The following is a 19,989-nucleotide window of genomic DNA, read 5'->3' on the forward strand; positions in this document are numbered from 1 at the left end:
AAGAGTGCTCAATGTCTGATTCAGGCAGAGCGGCATACACAAAGGCACACAATGAAAACCTTGGCAAATTAATTCCGTTGTGACTCAGAGTTTCATGGCTGAACCAATCATCAGACAACTGATGATTGGTTCAGCCATGAAACTCTGAGTCACAACGGAATTAATTTGCCAAGGTTTTCATTGTGTGCCTTTGTGTACGAGCATACACATCTTCAGTACGTTTATAGGGCATGGCCTGACCAACTACCAACTCAGGTTCACTGCCGAGGACATCATGTGTCCCTGCCCCCATATCATGCACAAAGTATGAAAGACAATGATATGGCCGGCGCAGGGAGTCGTCAAATTCGTATTTTATGACTCACTGGCCTGGACCAATCAAAACTGCCTCTGCCACTGAGACAATGCTCGATGTGCTTTGTTCAGAAACCGTGTGTCCCATATGGTCTAGTGGTTTGGATTCGGCGCTCTCACCGCCGCGGCCCGGGTTCGATTCCCGGTGTGGGAACGTTTCTTTTTTCCCTCCACGATAGTACTTTTGTTTTGACTATCGAATGTACGCGGGTAATTTCTGAGGTTTCCGGAATACGTATAGTAAACGAGATTGCAATTCCAGCAGAAAGGGACCGTGGCAATGTATACTTTGCTTAGATCGTACTCATAGCTGCATCTGCACCAGAATGTGTGGTCATTTTTCTTTGCCACCAAGGCAGATTCTGTTCCAAATTGCTGCTTGCTGTATCACACTTGAGCGGGATTCACAGAAGCATGTTTGCGATGCGCGATGTGACGGCCGCAAAACCAAAGGTTGAAGAGTTGCTTCTAGATTTGTAACCGTTTTACCCAGCCAAGCGAATACCATGGCGACGTACTCACCTGCATTGAGCTTCGCGCCAAATCAGCAAACCGATGTTGCATCGCTGACCTTCTATGAATGGTCCTTCGTAGGTTTGCATCGCACGCCGCCGTCGCAGATCACGTCGCATCGCGTATTGCATCGTAAAAAAAAAGCTCTGTGAATCCCTCTTTTACAAAGTTCAATTTCAAATGTCCATCCGGCCTCGAATGAAAATCGAGAAAAAATGAAACGCTGCGAGCAGGGTTCGAACCTGCGCGGGGAGACCCCATTAGATTTCAAGTCTAACGCCTTAACCACTCGGCCATCACAGCTGCCATGGTTTCAGTCATGCCCTGTAGCAATCAGTACAGTCAGTATACAGGGTGTAGTATCCAAACTCTATAAGCATACTTCCACTTAATACATGTACCGTAAAGTACCACCAGAGCGCCCCACCATCTCGTCCTTTCGCGGTCGTATTGTGGAGGTGGTCTCCTGTCTGTAGGTCATTCGACACACGAACTTTGTACACATATTGCACGTTCTGCAGATAATCCGTACCTTCGAACGGACACGAGCTCCACACAGAAACCTGCTTAGTGTGACCTTCGTACACTATGGTTCTCACACCGTACAAACTTCGTGGAACTCTGCCATACGATTTTCCTTTCCCTGGTTGTAAAATAGAGGTAGGGTGCTCTCGCGAGACGGGGCGCTATGGCGGTACTTTACGGTATTAAGTTAGTTGAAAGATCAGCTAGTCAGTCATGCAGCGTGGTGATGGTTTTGGCCGTGGCACCTCAGTTGCTGCGTGGAGTATGAGGTGTACATGTAAGCATGCGTGCAGGCACATGTGTGTATTCGACAGTCACTATTCGTATACGTGTGTGGTCAACATTTGACTTGCCGATTCCTATGGGTGTCTGGGTGGTTCAATGGCCTTCCGATTCCCTGGCCTGGACCAATCGACACTGCCTCTGCCATTAAGACAATGCTTGATGTGCTTTGTTCAGATATTGTGTCTCCCATATGGTCTAGTGGTTAGGATTCGGCGCTCTCACCGCCGCGGCCCGGGTTCGATTCCCGGTGTGGGAACGTTTCTTTTTTCTCTCCACTCCACGATGGCACTTTTGTTTCGACTATCGAATGTACGCGGACTTCTGTGGCTTCCAGAATACTGTAAAACCGGAAAGTCTAATGAGTCACAAAGTCTATCGTTTTAACGACCAATTTTTTTCGTTAGTTGAAGAAACGTTATCGTGAACCCGGTTTGAGATGTCTGTAAAGATGCGCATACATCAATGCATGTTCTTCCGTTGTACAAACATCGTCGACCCCAATAGAAAGTGACCGTGGCAATGTATATATTTATTAGATCGTACTCATAGCTGCATCTGCACCAATATGTGTGGTCATTTTGCTTTGCCACTAAGGTAGACTCTGTTCCAAATTGCTGCTTGCTGTATCAAACTTGAGCGGGATTCACAGAAGCATTTTTGTGATGCGATGCGCGATGTGACGACGGCTGCGAAATCGGGGAATCCTGATTCGCACCCACCATGCAGTTCACGCAACCGTCGCAACTGGCCTATCGCAGAAGTTGAGCTTGGCTCATGCAATGCTATGTACGATTTTGGCCTTTTTGCAGCAAAGTTGTACAAAGGTTCAAGAGTTGCTTCTAGATTTTTAACCGTTTTACCCAACCAAGCGAATACCATGGTGACGTACTCACCTGCATTGAACTCCGCGCCAAATCAGCAAAGCGATGTTGCATCGCTGACCTCTTCTGTGAATGGTACTTCGTCGGTTTGCATCGCACGCCGCCGTCGCAGATCACGTCGCATCGCGTATTGCATCGTAAAAAAAAAGCTCTGTGAATCCCTATTTTACACAATTCAATTTCAAATGTCCATCCGGCCTGGAATGAAAATCGAGAAAAAATGAAACGCTGCGAGCAGGGTTCAAACCTGCGCGGGGAGACCCCATTAGATTTCAAGTCTAACGCCTTAACCACTCGGCCATCACAGCTGCCATGGTTTCAGTCATGCCCTGTAGCAATCAGTACAGTCAGTATACAGGGTGAAGTATCCACACCCTATAAGCATACTTCCACTTAATACATGTACCGTAAAGTACCACCAGAGCGCCCCACCATCTCGTCCTTTCGCGGTCGTATTGTGGAGGTGGTCTCCTGTCTGTAGGTCATACGGCACACGAACTTTGTACACATATTGCACGTTCTGCAGACAATCCGTGCCTTCGAACGGACACGAGCTCCACACAGAAACCTGCTTAGTGTGACCTTAGTACACTATGGTTCTCACACCGTACAAACTTCGTGGAACTCTGCCATACGATTTTTTCTTTCCCTGGCTGTAAAATAGACAGTGGCGTGCACCGAGTCTTGAAAGGGGGGTTTCTAGAGTTGGTAAAAATTTCTGGAGACCCACTGTATAATTTATTAATTACTTCAGTATGTATTTTTGCACATGCGCATCCCCCGAACATCCTGTCGGAGATAACGGTGAGGGCTAGGGAGGAGGGGGGGGGGGGAATGGATTGATTGGATTGCAGGGCACCAATATGGCAATAAAAACTGGTGCTGATGAGATGTGGGGCTCCTCCGACTGCCATCATGCCGGCACAAACACGTCTGAGAGGGAACCAGGTCCAGGGGTAGAAAGGACAGAAATAAGACGGTAATGAGAAATGGAGGGAGGAGACGATGTTGCATTGAAATGTTGGTACATATACATGACTGTATCACCGGTAGCAGGATAACGGGTAACCTTTTACATACCAGCACTTATTTGCAAAGAGGGTGCAAAAGTCAATGTACTCATATACATGATGTTTGTCATATTGAACACGTAAAAGTTTGATAGGCCTAGCCGCCCAAGCTACACTACAGTCTACTACATGTACTTCACTAGTCCACTCCAGGCATATTCGTTTCATCAAAACACTGCTTACATTCGACGTATCTTTCTTTCTGTTCTTACCGTATGACGAAGTTTTCAGTATGTATTGGCAATGTTCCACATGATTTCAATAAGGAGATATGGACCTTGCTTCGATGGAAACTCGCGGAAGAAAAGCGTCCTTCAGTCGTGGCCGGAGCAGTCCTTCGTTCTGAAGCAGCGCAAGTGGATCATGGACGCACATTTTGACGTCTTCCAGTCGACAACGTTTTTGACGAACGTCTCTCCTGTGCACATGAGCGAGAACGAAAGGTTGTGGAGATCTTGATTTGAGTCAACAATTTGGAAGGAGATATCGTCAATCATATCCTTGCATCGCGCGTGCTTGACTCAAATTTCGAGACAAAACGGATTTCTTCAACGTCATCGCCAATCCAGGAGCGGACCAGAGCTAAAGATCGATCTCTCTGTAGCTAGAGCTAGAGATCGATCTCTCCGTGGCTACTCTCCACTGAAGAAAGAGAGAATAATGTATTTTGAACTGCATGCAAAGGAACTCTCTTTCTCACTTCGAAATAAGGACATAGTCACTGTACTATAAACTGCCCGTCGATCGACGCGTTTGCAGGATAACCAATCCAGTAGGTACGCTTTTCGTTTGGCAAGATTGCCCAAAAAAAGGTGGTTTCCAGACACCAAAAAACTCATACGGTGCACGCGCCTGATAGAGGTAGGGCGCTCTCGCGAGACGGGGCGCTCTGGCGGTACTTTACGGTATTGGGTGAAAGACCAGCGAGTCGGTCATGCAGCGTGGTGATGGTTTTGGCCGTGGCACCTCAGTTGCTGCGTGGAGTGCGAGGTGTACATGTAAGCATGCGTGCAGGCACATGTGTGTATTCGACAGTCACTATTCGTGTAAGTGTGTGGTCAACATTTGACTTGCCACAGCGATTCCTATGGGTGTCTGGGTGGTTCTATGGCCTTCCGATTCCCTGCCCTGGACCAATCAAAACTGCCTCTGTCATTGAGACAATGCTCGACGTGCTTTGTTTAGTTATAGTGTCTCCCATATGGTCTAGTGGTTAGGATTCGGCGCTCTCACCGCCGCGGCCCGGGTTCGATTCCCGGCGTGGGAACGTTTCTTTTTTCTCTCCACGATGGCACTTTTGTTTTGACTATCGAATGTACGCGAGCTTCTGTGGCTTCCGGAATACTGTAATTTCACAAATTGTCGGTGTACTTTTATTTTCGGTACTTTCGGTGCGTCTGTTTCATACCTAAAATTTCAATACACCGAACAAACACTAACACACATAATCCAATAGGGAATTGCTTGTCTGTACCTAAATTTTCTGTTCGCCTAACCTGGCCTTCTGCCCTCATACCGAAAAAATTGAGCACAAAAAATTTCTGAAATTAGAGTACTGTAAAACCGGAAAGTCTAAACGTTTTATTCCCATAGCTATGCAGAAGACGTTACTGAAGTAACGTCTGGCGCTAGCCAGGGTCCACACAGCTTTAATTTGGTATTTTGCTTTGCCACTAAGGTAGACTCTGTTCCAAATTGCTGCTTGCTGTATCAAACTTGAGCGGGATTCACAGAAGCATTTTGCGATGCGATGCACGATGCACCGGCCGCAAAACTGGGGAATCCCGAATCGCACCCACCATGCAGCTCATGCAACCGTCGCAACTGGCCCACGAGTCGCAGAAGTTGAGCTTGGCTCATGCAATGCGATGTACGATTTTGGCCTTTTTGCAGCAAAGTTGTACAAAGGTTCAAGAGTTGCTTCTAGATTTGTAAAATCGTTTTACCCAGCCAAGCGAATACCATGGTGACGTACTCACCTGCATTCAGCTTTGCGCCAAATCAGCAAAGCGACGTCGCATCGCTGAGGTCTTCTGTGAATCGTACTTCGTGGGTTTGCATCGCACGTCGGCGCCACCGGGCAAGAGATCATGTCGCATCACGCATTGCATCGAGAAAAGAAAGCTTCTGTAAATCCCGCTTTACCACCGTTCAATTTCGAATGTTCATCCGGCCCTGGAATGAAAAATCGAGAAAAAAATGAATCGCTGCGAGCAGGGTTCGAACCTGCGCGGGGAGACCCCATTAGATTTCAAGTCTAACGCCTTAACCACTCGGCCATCACAGCTGCCATGGTTTCAGTCATGCCCTGTAGCAATCAGTACAGTCAGTATACAGGGTGAAGTATCCACACCCTATAAGCATACTTCCACTTAATACATGTACCGTAAAGTACCACCAGAGCGCCCCACCATCTCGTCCTTTCGCGGTCGTATTGTGGAGGTGGTCTCCTGTCTGTAGGTCATACGGCACACGAACTTTGTACACATATTGCACGTTCTGCAGACAATCCGTGCCTTCGAACGGACACGAGCTCCACACAGAAACCTGCTTAGTGTGACCTTAGTACACTATGGTTCTCACACCGTACAAACTTCGTGGAACTCTGCCATACGATTTTTTCTTTCCCTGGCTGTAAAATAGACAGTGGCGTGCACCGAGTCTTGAAAGGGGGGTTTCTAGAGTTGGTAAAAATTTCTGGAGACCCACTGTATAATTTATTAATTACTTCAGTATGTATTTTTGCACATGCGCATCCCCCGAACATCCTGTCGGAGATAACGGTGAGGGCTAGGGAGGAGGGGGGGGGGGGGAATGGATTGATTGGATTGCAGGGCACCAATATGGCAATAAAAACTGGTGCTGATGAGATGTGGGGCTCCTCCGACTGCCATCATGCCGGCACAAACACGTCTGAGAGGGAACCAGGTCCAGGGGTAGAAAGGACAGAAATAAGACGGTAATGAGAAATGGAGGGAGGAGACGATGTTGCATTGAAATGTTGGTACATATACATGACTGTATCACCGGTAGCAGGATAACGGGTAACCTTTTACATACCAGCACTTATTTGCAAAGAGGGTGCAAAAGTCAATGTACTCATATACATGATGTTTGTCATATTGAACACGTAAAAGTTTGATAGGCCTAGCCGCCCAAGCTACACTACAGTCTACTACATGTACTTCACTAGTCCACTCCAGGCATATTCGTTTCATCAAAACACTGCTTACATTCGACGTATCTTTCTTTCTGTTCTTACCGTATGACGAAGTTTTCAGTATGTATTGGCAATGTTCCACATGATTTCAATGTCACGTCCCAGAATAAGACAACTGCTGCCTGATAGTCCTGTGATAGCAGGATCTACATAGTGAGCAGCTCTGTGCTGAGCTGTCACGCCCTTTTAGTACAACATGGTTTGGCCAGTGTCTTGTCCCACGTGCTTAGCATGTAGGTTGAGCGACATGCGCTTTCCCACGTAGGTGACATGCCTTCTTGGCATGACACGTCATGTGATCCAAGGCCCGAACCTGGTCAGGTAGGTTCTCGCGTTGTACGTTTCCTGGAAGTTCTTCACTTCCTGGAAATGTGACTCCAGGCTTTGTGCAAAACCACGTCACTACGACGTTCTACAGGTTTCCACGATGCCTCGGTGCTTCGTGCAAAGAGCCAAGACTAATAATTAATATGACATTGTATAACAAGAGCTAAGTGCAAGACAGGAGACGTGTGCAAGAACCAAAACCGTCACCGCGCAAGAGGTCAGAGTATCACGCAAGCAAGACCAAGAATGCAGCAGAACTTACCATAAGAAGCCGCTGAACTATGGCACGTTGGGTGAGCGGGCTCCCCAACGTGACCCTCATATACTCACATTGTACTCTGACGTTGGGTGAGCGGGCTCCCCACGTCCCAATTTGGTCTTTCTTCTCTCGATGTCTTTCTTTCTCTTTCTTCTCCAATGATCACCGTACGTATATTCTGCATTTCTGCTGACTGGCTGCGCACATTCCGGTTTGACTTGTTCTGCTATTTCCTGGAATTACCTCGCAATGATCACGCCATATATCTCTGAAGCACCCTATAAAAGAAGCTCTCATTCTCTCTTTTACTTCAGTTTTAGTTCAGTTCTAGTCTAGTCTAGTCTAGTCTAGTCTAGCAGTCGAGACTCGGTCTCAGCTCTCTGTCTTCGTTTACTTTGAGCTCGGATTTGATACTACTCACAACGTAAAACTAACAGTCTCTGTCTGTTGATCGTGTGGGGTTGAACTTGGACCAAGCCAGCTATATTGGTTGGCCCCTGGGTTGTGTTGGGCTTGTCGTGAGGCCACACGTCTATATTCAGTCGCCGCTCGTAGTGATTTCGGGGTCCGGTCACTGCGAGCCGGGGACGCGACATTTGGTGCTGTGACCAGGATGGTCTAAGTTCTCCTCACTCCGTAACTGCAACGACGCGATGTCCACAGCAGTCTTTCGTGAACAACCTCGTCTCTGATGGCAGGTTCTTGGCGATAGACGTGGCAGAGCAACAGCAGTGTTGGACGCTCCAACTTGGTACGAAGAAAACTCCGAGTGCGTTTCTCTTTCGCATCCAGCACTGGCTTTCGTTCCGTATCTCGTGTTCCTGTAGCGCTGCAGTGCGAGTTCGTAGTGCACGACGAGCTTGCTTTGCTGCGGACTACATGGCGGACACCAAGGTGCGAAATTTATTGCCAGTTGCACGATCGATCGAGGAGTTGTTTGCATTCAGGCAGTTTTCAAGTACGAGTGCAGTGCGCGTTGTTCAGCTTCAGATATGGAAGGGTTCGTGAACCCGTGTACCATGTGTACGCACATGAGCCGTAAACAGGGCTTGGGTCCTCTTTACGGAGCGTTGTGAAAGTAGTCACTACGACTGGATCACGGAGTAGTGCAGTGTAGTTTTCAAGTTTCGACAAGAAAACGCCACTGTTCGGACATGGTGTTTGTTGAGACCGCTTGAAGCTCTTGAAGCTTGACAAGTCGTCTCTTCAACGATGAGGCCTTACTGACATTCGAACTCAGTTTGTTCTCAGTCGCGAGTGCTGTTTGAAGACCCGGTTGTTTCATTGCTGAAACGATGGGAGGATGCAGACCACGTCGTTGGTTGTGGACGAATGCAATCTCGTTCTGTGTGTCGATGCACCAGACGAAGTTTTGTGTGACGCCCAGCTTTGGTGCTGGAGGACGCAGTTTTATCTGCGAATGTTCTTGACGATCATGTCAGTCGCGAGGATGGGAGTTCTGACCTTGTTGTCGATCTTCAGTCTCCAGACGTTCTGTTTGTGAAGAAAAAAAAGTTTGTGGAGAGGATGGCCGAACAGTACATGACCTACTAGTATGTGCTGGAGTGTATACTCGTTACTCGCCGCGGTCCTTGTCCTTGGTGAAAGTTGACCAGTTTCCTGAAGAAGGAACTGTGTCCTGTGAAAGTGTGATGTTGATGGGTGCCTTTGCATCCTCAACACATGACTGGACTGTGCACCGGTTCGGGTTGTGTACGGCTCAGAGGAGTCAGTTGGTCTCTGTGGATGAGGCGCCCGGATCGGTCAGTTGTAGCCAATTTCGGTTGGTGGTGATGAGCTTGCGTAGTGAGCAACGCGTTACGGAGAAGGGGACGGTGGTGACCATACAGGCCAGGATGGGATTCCTGGGGCCGAAGAAGTATGGTCTGCGCTTCATATAGGACGAGGTCCTAGAACTGAAGTGGAAAGGCTGTGGTGGGAGAGGATGATTTGGATCTGGATCCCTCGAGCACAGTGTTGGCTGACCAGGGGACGCCCTGTGTCGAGGAGCCTGGTAGGCGAAACTCATCTGGGGATGATGAGTTGTTGCGAGTGAGGTCCCAATTTGCTCGTTACCGGATGGATTTTATTACGAGCTCTTTACCGATCTTGTGTCACAACTGTGTAGCACCATCGGATTGAGTGAATGCTTTATGTGCCTGACACCTGGCGAGGAATTGTATTTTCTCGTGAGCAGTCAGTGATATTGTTCAGTCGTATGAGCCCGATACGAGTGATATGCTTGCTGTATTCGGCTGATGACATGGTGTTCGCACCAAAACCTGTGGTGGATTGGACTTGCATCCTGCATCTCCAGTTGACTTACCTATTGTATCCGTCGCGGAGCCTGGTGGATGACACTGGCAACGTCGCGGTATCTCACCGACTACCATATCGGTCGAGGATAGTCACGGGGACGTGATTCTTCAACGGCGGGGGAAATGTCACGTCCCAGAATAAGACAACTGCTGCCTGATAGTCCTGTGATAGCAGGATCTACATAGTGAGCAGCTCTGTGCTGAGCTGTCACGCCCTTTTAGTACAACATGGTTTGGCCAGTGTCTTGTCCCACGTGCTTAGCATGTAGGTTGAGCGACATGCGCTTTCCCACGTAGGTGACATGCCTTCTTGGCATGACACGTCATGTGATCCAAGGCCCGAACCTGGTCAGGTAGGTTCTCGCGTTGTACGTTTCCTGGAAGTTCTTCACTTCCTGGAAATGTGACTCCAGGCTTTGTGCAAAACCACGTCACTACGACGTTCTACAGGTTTCCACGATGCCTCGGTGCTTCGTGCAAAGAGCCAAGACTAATAATTAATATGACATTGTATAACAAGAGCTAAGTGCAAGACAGGAGACGTGTGCAAGAACCAAAACCGTCACCGCGCAAGAGGTCAGAGTATCACGCAAGCAAGACCAAGAATGCAGCAGAACTTACCATAAGAAGCCGCTGAACTATGGCACGTTGGGTGAGCGGGCTCCCCAACGTGACCCTCATATACTCACATTGTACTCTGACGTTGGGTGAGCGGGCTCCCCACGTCCCAATTTGGTCTTTCTTCTCTCGATGTCTTTCTTTCTCTTTCTTCTCCAATGATCACCGTACGTATATTCTGCATTTCTGCTGACTGGCTGCGCACATTCCGGTTTGACTTGTTCTGCTATTTCCTGGAATTACCTCGCAATGATCACGCCATATATCTCTGAAGCACCCTATAAAAGAAGCTCTCATTCTCTCTTTTACTTCAGTTTTAGTTCAGTTCTAGTCTAGTCTAGTCTAGTCTAGTCTAGCAGTCGAGACTCGGTCTCAGCTCTCTGTCTTCGTTTACTTTGAGCTCGGATTTGATACTACTCACAACGTAAAACTAACAGTCTCTGTCTGTTGATCGTGTGGGGTTGAACTTGGACCAAGCCAGCTATATTGGTTGGCCCCTGGGTTGTGTTGGGCTTGTCGTGAGGCCACACGTCTATATTCAGTCGCCGCTCGTAGTGATTTCGGGGTCCGGTCACTCTGAGCCAGGGACGCGACATCAATAAGGAGATATGGACCTTGCTTCGATGGAAACTCGCGGAAGAAAAGCGTCCTTCAGTCGTGGCCGGAGCAGTCCTTCGTTCTGAAGCAGCGCAAGTGGATCATGGACGCACATTTTGACGTCTTCCAGTCGACAACGTTTTTGACGAACGTCTCTCCTGTGCACATGAGCGAGAACGAAAGGTTGTGGAGATCTTGATTTGAGTCAACAATTTGGAAGGAGATATCGTCAATCATATCCTTGCATCGCGCGTGCTTGACTCAAATTTCGAGACAAAACGGATTTCTTCAACGTCATCGCCAATCCAGGAGCGGACCAGAGCTAAAGATCGATCTCTCTGTAGCTAGAGCTAGAGATCGATCTCTCCGTGGCTACTCTCCACTGAAGAAAGAGAGAATAATGTATTTTGAACTGCATGCAAAGGAACTCTCTTTCTCACTTCGAAATAAGGACATAGTCACTGTACTATAAACTGCCCGTCGATCGACGCGTTTGCAGGATAACCAATCCAGTAGGTACGCTTTTCGTTTGGCAAGATTGCCCAAAAAAAGGTGGTTTCCAGACACCAAAAAACTCATACGGTGCACGCGCCTGATAGAGGTAGGGCGCTCTCGCGAGACGGGGCGCTCTGGCGGTACTTTACGGTATTGGGTGAAAGACCAGCGAGTCGGTCATGCAGCGTGGTGATGGTTTTGGCCGTGGCACCTCAGTTGCTGCGTGGAGTGCGAGGTGTACATGTAAGCATGCGTGCAGGCACATGTGTGTATTCGACAGTCACTATTCGTGTAAGTGTGTGGTCAACATTTGACTTGCCACAGCGATTCCTATGGGTGTCTGGGTGGTTCTATGGCCTTCCGATTCCCTGCCCTGGACCAATCAAAACTGCCTCTGTCATTGAGACAATGCTCGACGTGCTTTGTTTAGTTATAGTGTCTCCCATATGGTCTAGTGGTTAGGATTCGGCGCTCTCACCGCCGCGGCCCGGGTTCGATTCCCGGCGTGGGAACGTTTCTTTTTTCTCTCCACGATGGCACTTTTGTTTTGACTATCGAATGTACGCGAGCTTCTGTGGCTTCCGGAATACTGTAATTTCACAAATTGTCGGTGTACTTTTATTTTCGGTACTTTCGGTGCGTCTGTTTCATACCTAAAATTTCAATACACCGAACAAACACTAACACACATAATCCAATAGGGAATTGCTTGTCTGTACCTAAATTTTCTGTTCGCCTAACCTGGCCTTCTGCCCTCATACCGAAAAAATTGAGCACAAAAAATTTCTGAAATTAGAGTACTGTAAAACCGGAAAGTCTAAACGTTTTATTCCCATAGCTATGCAGAAGACGTTACTGAAGTAACGTCTGGCGCTAGCCAGGGTCCACACAGCTTTAATTTGGTATTTTGCTTTGCCACTAAGGTAGACTCTGTTCCAAATTGCTGCTTGCTGTATCAAACTTGAGCGGGATTCACAGAAGCATTTTGCGATGCGATGCACGATGCACCGGCCGCAAAACTGGGGAATCCCGAATCGCACCCACCATGCAGCTCATGCAACCGTCGCAACTGGCCCACGAGTCGCAGAAGTTGAGCTTGGCTCATGCAATGCGATGTACGATTTTGGCCTTTTTGCAGCAAAGTTGTACAAAGGTTCAAGAGTTGCTTCTAGATTTGTAAAATCGTTTTACCCAGCCAAGCGAATACCATGGTGACGTACTCACCTGCATTCAGCTTTGCGCCAAATCAGCAAAGCGACGTCGCATCGCTGAGGTCTTCTGTGAATCGTACTTCGTGGGTTTGCATCGCACGTCGGCGCCACCGGGCAAGAGATCATGTCGCATCACGCATTGCATCGAGAAAAGAAAGCTTCTGTAAATCCCGCTTTACCACCGTTCAATTTCGAATGTTCATCCGGCCCTGGAATGAAAAATCGAGAAAAAAATGAATCGCTGCGAGCAGGGTTCGAACCTGCGCGGGGAGACCCCATTAGATTTCAAGTCTAACGCCTTAACCACTCGGCCATCACAGCTGCCATGGTTTCAGTCATGCCCTGTAGCAATCAGTACAGTCAGTATACAGGGTGAAGTATCCACACCCTATAAGCATACTTCCACTTAATACATGTACCGTAAAGTACCACCAGAGCGCCCCACCATCTCGTCCTTTCGCGGTCGTATTGTGGAGGTGGTCTCCTGTCTGTAGGTCATACGGCACACGAACTTTGTACACATATTGCACGTTCTGCAGACAATCCGTGCCTTCGAACGGACACGAGCTCCACACAGAAACCTGCTTAGTGTGACCTTAGTACACTATGGTTCTCACACCGTACAAACTTCGTGGAACTCTGCCATACGATTTTTTCTTTCCCTGGCTGTAAAATAGACAGTGGCGTGCACCGAGTCTTGAAAGGGGGGTTTCTAGAGTTGGTAAAAATTTCTGGAGACCCACTGTATAATTTATTAATTACTTCAGTATGTATTTTTGCACATGCGCATCCCCCGAACATCCTGTCGGAGATAACGGTGAGGGCTAGGGAGGAGGGGGGGGGGGAATGGATTGATTGGATTGCAGGGCACCAATATGGCAATAAAAACTGGTGCTGATGAGATGTGGGGCTCCTCCGACTGCCATCATGCCGGCACAAACACGTCTGAGAGGGAACCAGGTCCAGGGGTAGAAAGGACAGAAATAAGACGGTAATGAGAAATGGAGGGAGGAGACGATGTTGCATTGAAATGTTGGTACATATACATGACTGTATCACCGGTAGCAGGATAACGGGTAACCTTTTACATACCAGCACTTATTTGCAAAGAGGGTGCAAAAGTCAATGTACTCATATACATGATGTTTGTCATATTGAACACGTAAAAGTTTGATAGGCCTAGCCGCCCAAGCTACACTACAGTCTACTACATGTACTTCACTAGTCCACTCCAGGCATATTCGTTTCATCAAAACACTGCTTACATTCGACGTATCTTTCTTTCTGTTCTTACCGTATGACGAAGTTTTCAGTATGTATTGGCAATGTTCCACATGATTTCAATGTCACGTCCCAGAATAAGACAACTGCTGCCTGATAGTCCTGTGATAGCAGGATCTACATAGTGAGCAGCTCTGTGCTGAGCTGTCACGCCCTTTTAGTACAACATGGTTTGGCCAGTGTCTTGTCCCACGTGCTTAGCATGTAGGTTGAGCGACATGCGCTTTCCCACGTAGGTGACATGCCTTCTTGGCATGACACGTCATGTGATCCAAGGCCCGAACCTGGTCAGGTAGGTTCTCGCGTTGTACGTTTCCTGGAAGTTCTTCACTTCCTGGAAATGTGACTCCAGGCTTTGTGCAAAACCACGTCACTACGACGTTCTACAGGTTTCCACGATGCCTCGGTGCTTCGTGCAAAGAGCCAAGACTAATAATTAATATGACATTGTATAACAAGAGCTAAGTGCAAGACAGGAGACGTGTGCAAGAACCAAAACCGTCACCGCGCAAGAGGTCAGAGTATCACGCAAGCAAGACCAAGAATGCAGCAGAACTTACCATAAGAAGCCGCTGAACTATGGCACGTTGGGTGAGCGGGCTCCCCAACGTGACCCTCATATACTCACATTGTACTCTGACGTTGGGTGAGCGGGCTCCCCACGTCCCAATTTGGTCTTTCTTCTCTCGATGTCTTTCTTTCTCTTTCTTCTCCAATGATCACCGTACGTATATTCTGCATTTCTGCTGACTGGCTGCGCACATTCCGGTTTGACTTGTTCTGCTATTTCCTGGAATTACCTCGCAATGATCACGCCATATATCTCTGAAGCACCCTATAAAAGAAGCTCTCATTCTCTCTTTTACTTCAGTTTTAGTTCAGTTCTAGTCTAGTCTAGTCTAGTCTAGTCTAGCAGTCGAGACTCGGTCTCAGCTCTCTGTCTTCGTTTACTTTGAGCTCGGATTTGATACTACTCACAACGTAAAACTAACAGTCTCTGTCTGTTGATCGTGTGGGGTTGAACTTGGACCAAGCCAGCTATATTGGTTGGCCCCTGGGTTGTGTTGGGCTTGTCGTGAGGCCACACGTCTATATTCAGTCGCCGCTCGTAGTGATTTCGGGGTCCGGTCACTGCGAGCCGGGGACGCGACATTTGGTGCTGTGACCAGGATGGTCTAAGTTCTCCTCACTCCGTAACTGCAACGACGCGATGTCCACAGCAGTCTTTCGTGAACAACCTCGTCTCTGATGGCAGGTTCTTGGCGATAGACGTGGCAGAGCAACAGCAGTGTTGGACGCTCCAACTTGGTACGAAGAAAACTCCGAGTGCGTTTCTCTTTCGCATCCAGCACTGGCTTTCGTTCCGTATCTCGTGTTCCTGTAGCGCTGCAGTGCGAGTTCGTAGTGCACGACGAGCTTGCTTTGCTGCGGACTACATGGCGGACACCAAGGTGCGAAATTTATTGCCAGTTGCACGATCGATCGAGGAGTTGTTTGCATTCAGGCAGTTTTCAAGTACGAGTGCAGTGCGCGTTGTTCAGCTTCAGATATGGAAGGGTTCGTGAACCCGTGTACCATGTGTACGCACATGAGCCGTAAACAGGGCTTGGGTCCTCTTTACGGAGCGTTGTGAAAGTAGTCACTACGACTGGATCACGGAGTAGTGCAGTGTAGTTTTCAAGTTTCGACAAGAAAACGCCACTGTTCGGACATGGTGTTTGTTGAGACCGCTTGAAGCTCTTGAAGCTTGACAAGTCGTCTCTTCAACGATGAGGCCTTACTGACATTCGAACTCAGTTTGTTCTCAGTCGCGAGTGCTGTTTGAAGACCCGGTTGTTTCATTGCTGAAACGATGGGAGGATGCAGACCACGTCGTTGGTTGTGGACGAATGCAATCTCGTTCTGTGTGTCGATGCACCAGACGAAGTTTTGTGTGACGCCCAGCTTTGGTGCTGGAGGACGCAGTTTTATCTGCGAATGTTCTTGACGATCATGTCAGTCGCGAGGATGGGAGTTCTGACCTTGTTGTCGATCTTCAGTCTCCAGACGTTCTGTTTGTGAAGAAAAAAAAGTTTGTGGAGAGGATGGCCGAACAGTACATGACCTACTAGTATGTGCTGGAGTGTATACTCGTTACTCGCCGCGGTCCTTGTCCTTGGTGAAAGTTGACCAGTTTCCTGAAGAAGGAACTGTGTCCTGTGAAAGTGTGATGTTGATGGGTGCCTTTGCATCCTCAACACATGACTGGACTGTGCACCGGTTCGGGTTGTGTACGGCTCAGAGGAGTCAGTTGGTCTCTGTGGATGAGGCGCCCGGATCGGTCAGTTGTAGCCAATTTCGGTTGGTGGTGATGAGCTTGCGTAGTGAGCAACGCGTTACGGAGAAGGGGACGGTGGTGACCATACAGGCCAGGATGGGATTCCTGGGGCCGAAGAAGTATGGTCTGCGCTTCATATAGGACGAGGTCCTAGAACTGAAGTGGAAAGGCTGTGGTGGGAGAGGATGATTTGGATCTGGATCCCTCGAGCACAGTGTTGGCTGACCAGGGGACGCCCTGTGTCGAGGAGCCTGGTAGGCGAAACTCATCTGGGGATGATGAGTTGTTGCGAGTGAGGTCCCAATTTGCTCGTTACCGGATGGATTTTATTACGAGCTCTTTACCGATCTTGTGTCACAACTGTGTAGCACCATCGGATTGAGTGAATGCTTTATGTGCCTGACACCTGGCGAGGAATTGTATTTTCTCGTGAGCAGTCAGTGATATTGTTCAGTCGTATGAGCCCGATACGAGTGATATGCTTGCTGTATTCGGCTGATGACATGGTGTTCGCACCAAAACCTGTGGTGGATTGGACTTGCATCCTGCATCTCCAGTTGACTTACCTATTGTATCCGTCGCGGAGCCTGGTGGATGACACTGGCAACGTCGCGGTATCTCACCGACTACCATATCGGTCGAGGATAGTCACGGGGACGTGATTCTTCAACGGCGGGGGAAATGTCACGTCCCAGAATAAGACAACTGCTGCCTGATAGTCCTGTGATAGCAGGATCTACATAGTGAGCAGCTCTGTGCTGAGCTGTCACGCCCTTTTAGTACAACATGGTTTGGCCAGTGTCTTGTCCCACGTGCTTAGCATGTAGGTTGAGCGACATGCGCTTTCCCACGTAGGTGACATGCCTTCTTGGCATGACACGTCATGTGATCCAAGGCCCGAACCTGGTCAGGTAGGTTCTCGCGTTGTACGTTTCCTGGAAGTTCTTCACTTCCTGGAAATGTGACTCCAGGCTTTGTGCAAAACCACGTCACTACGACGTTCTACAGGTTTCCACGATGCCTCGGTGCTTCGTGCAAAGAGCCAAGACTAATAATTAATATGACATTGTATAACAAGAGCTAAGTGCAAGACAGGAGACGTGTGCAAGAACCAAAACCGTCACCGCGCAAGAGGTCAGAGTATCACGCAAGCAAGACCAAGAATGCAGCAGAACTTACCATAAGAAGCCGCTGAACTATGGCACGTTGGGTGAGCGGGCTCCCCAACGTGACCCTCATATACTCACATTGTACTCTGACGTTGGGTGAGCGGGCTCCCCACGTCCCAATTTGGTCTTTCTTCTCTCGATGTCTTTCTTTCTCTTTCTTCTCCAATGATCACCGTACGTATATTCTGCATTTCTGCTGACTGGCTGCGCACATTCCGGTTTGACTTGTTCTGCTATTTCCTGGAATTACCTCGCAATGATCACGCCATATATCTCTGAAGCACCCTATAAAAGAAGCTCTCATTCTCTCTTTTACTTCAGTTTTAGTTCAGTTCTAGTCTAGTCTAGTCTAGTCTAGTCTAGCAGTCGAGACTCGGTCTCAGCTCTCTGTCTTCGTTTACTTTGAGCTCGGATTTGATACTACTCACAACGTAAAACTAACAGTCTCTGTCTGTTGATCGTGTGGGGTTGAACTTGGACCAAGCCAGCTATATTGGTTGGCCCCTGGGTTGTGTTGGGCTTGTCGTGAGGCCACACGTCTATATTCAGTCGCCGCTCGTAGTGATTTCGGGGTCCGGTCACTCTGAGCCAGGGACGCGACATCAATAAGGAGATATGGACCTTGCTTCGATGGAAACTCGCGGAAGAAAAGCGTCCTTCAGTCGTGGCCGGAGCAGTCCTTCGTTCTGAAGCAGCGCAAGTGGATCATGGACGCACATTTTGACGTCTTCCAGTCGACAACGTTTTTGACGAACGTCTCTCCTGTGCACATGAGCGAGAACGAAAGGTTGTGGAGATCTTGATTTGAGTCAACAATTTGGAAGGAGATATCGTCAATCATATCCTTGCATCGCGCGTGCTTGACTCAAATTTCGAGACAAAACGGATTTCTTCAACGTCATCGCCAATCCAGGAGCGGACCAGAGCTAAAGATCGATCTCTCTGTAGCTAGAGCTAGAGATCGATCTCTCCGTGGCTACTCTCCACTGAAGAAAGAGAGAATAATGTATTTTGAACTGCATGCAAAGGAACTCTCTTTCTCACTTCGAAATAAGGACATAGTCACTGTACTATAAACTGCCCGTCGATCGACGCGTTTGCAGGATAACCAATCCAGTAGGTACGCTTTTCGTTTGGCAAGATTGCCCAAAAAAAGGTGGTTTCCAGACACCAAAAAACTCATACGGTGCACGCGCCTGATAGAGGTAGGGCGCTCTCGCGAGACGGGGCGCTCTGGCGGTACTTTACGGTATTGGGTGAAAGACCAGCGAGTCGGTCATGCAGCGTGGTGATGGTTTTGGCCGTGGCACCTCAGTTGCTGCGTGGAGTGCGAGGTGTACATGTAAGCATGCGTGCAGGCACATGTGTGTATTCGACAGTCACTATTCGTGTAAGTGTGTGGTCAACATTTGACTTGCCACAGCGATTCCTATGGGTGTCTGGGTGGTTCTATGGCCTTCCGATTCCCTGCCCTGGACCAATCAAAACTGCCTCTGTCATTGAGACAATGCTCGACGTGCTTTGTTTAGTTATAGTGTCTCCCATATGGTCTAGTGGTTAGGATTCGGCGCTCTCACCGCCGCGGCCCGGGTTCGATTCCCGGCGTGGGAACGTTTCTTTTTTCTCTCCACGATGGCACTTTTGTTTTGACTATCGAATGTACGCGAGCTTCTGTGGCTTCCGGAATACTGTAATTTCACAAATTGTCGGTGTACTTTTATTTTCGGTACTTTCGGTGCGTCTGTTTCATACCTAAAATTTCAATACACCGAACAAACACTAACACACATAATCCAATAGGGAATTGCTTGTCTGTACCTAAATTTTCTGTTCGCCTAACCTGGCCTTCTGCCCTCATACCGAAAAAATTGAGCACAAAAAATTTCTGAAATTAGAGTACTGTAAAACCGGAAAGTCTAAACGTTTTATTCCCATAGCTATGCAGAAGACGTTACTGAAGTAACGTCTGGCGCTAGCCAGGGTCCACACAGCTTTAATTTGGTATTTTGCTTTGCCACTAAGGTAGACTCTGTTCCAAATTGCTGCTTGCTGTATCAAACTTGAGCGGGATTCACAGAAGCATTTTGCGATGCGATGCACGATGCACCGGCCGCAAAACTGGGGAATCCCGAATCGCACCCACCATGCAGCTCATGCAACCGTCGCAACTGGCCCACGAGTCGCAGAAGTTGAGCTTGGCTCATGCAATGCGATGTACGATTTTGGCCTTTTTGCAGCAAAGTTGTACAAAGGTTCAAGAGTTGCTTCTAGATTTGTAAAATCGTTTTACCCAGCCAAGCGAATACCATGGTGACGTACTCACCTGCATTCAGCTTTGCGCCAAATCAGCAAAGCGACGTCGCATCGCTGAGGTCTTCTGTGAATCGTACTTCGTGGGTTTGCATCGCACGTCAGCGCCACCGGCGCAGAGATCATGTCGCATCACGCATTGCATCGAGAAAAGAAAGCTTCTGTAAATCCCGCTTTACCACCGTTCAATTTCGAATGTTCATCCGGCCCTGGAATGAAAAATCGAGAAAAAAATGAAT

At 48.4% G+C, this 19,989-nt stretch overlaps 9 non-coding genes across 9 annotated transcripts; 5 read left to right on the plus strand and 4 right to left on the minus strand.

The window, feature by feature from the left end:
- Positions 1-436: 436 nt before the first annotated feature.
- On the plus strand, positions 437-508 carry Trnae-cuc (transfer RNA glutamic acid (anticodon CUC)). Its single transcript has one exon. It is a non-coding gene; the product is annotated as a tRNA-Glu (tRNA).
- A 580-nt stretch (positions 509-1,088) lies between these two features.
- Positions 1,089-1,170, minus strand: Trnas-uga (transfer RNA serine (anticodon UGA)). The gene has a single exon. It is a non-coding gene; the product is annotated as a tRNA-Ser (tRNA).
- A 691-nt stretch (positions 1,171-1,861) lies between these two features.
- Positions 1,862-1,933, plus strand: Trnae-cuc (transfer RNA glutamic acid (anticodon CUC)). Its single transcript has one exon. It is a non-coding gene; the product is annotated as a tRNA-Glu (tRNA).
- An 851-nt stretch (positions 1,934-2,784) lies between these two features.
- On the minus strand, positions 2,785-2,866 carry Trnas-uga (transfer RNA serine (anticodon UGA)). The gene has a single exon. It is a non-coding gene; the product is annotated as a tRNA-Ser (tRNA).
- Positions 2,867-4,823: 1,957 nt separating this feature from the next.
- Positions 4,824-4,895, plus strand: Trnae-cuc (transfer RNA glutamic acid (anticodon CUC)). The gene has a single exon. It is a non-coding gene; the product is annotated as a tRNA-Glu (tRNA).
- Positions 4,896-5,833: 938 nt separating this feature from the next.
- On the minus strand, positions 5,834-5,915 carry Trnas-uga (transfer RNA serine (anticodon UGA)). The gene has a single exon. It is a non-coding gene; the product is annotated as a tRNA-Ser (tRNA).
- A 5,987-nt stretch (positions 5,916-11,902) lies between these two features.
- Positions 11,903-11,974, plus strand: Trnae-cuc (transfer RNA glutamic acid (anticodon CUC)). The gene has a single exon. It is a non-coding gene; the product is annotated as a tRNA-Glu (tRNA).
- A 938-nt stretch (positions 11,975-12,912) lies between these two features.
- On the minus strand, positions 12,913-12,994 carry Trnas-uga (transfer RNA serine (anticodon UGA)). The gene has a single exon. It is a non-coding gene; the product is annotated as a tRNA-Ser (tRNA).
- Positions 12,995-18,979: 5,985 nt separating this feature from the next.
- Trnae-cuc (transfer RNA glutamic acid (anticodon CUC)) lies at positions 18,980-19,051 on the plus strand. Its single transcript has one exon. It is a non-coding gene; the product is annotated as a tRNA-Glu (tRNA).
- Positions 19,052-19,989: the final 938 nt, after the last annotated feature.

Source organism: Sycon ciliatum, chromosome 13 (assembly GCF_964019385.1).
Source record: "Sycon ciliatum chromosome 13, ocSycCili1.1, whole genome shotgun sequence".
NCBI lineage: Eukaryota > Metazoa > Porifera > Calcarea > Leucosolenida > Sycettidae > Sycon > Sycon ciliatum.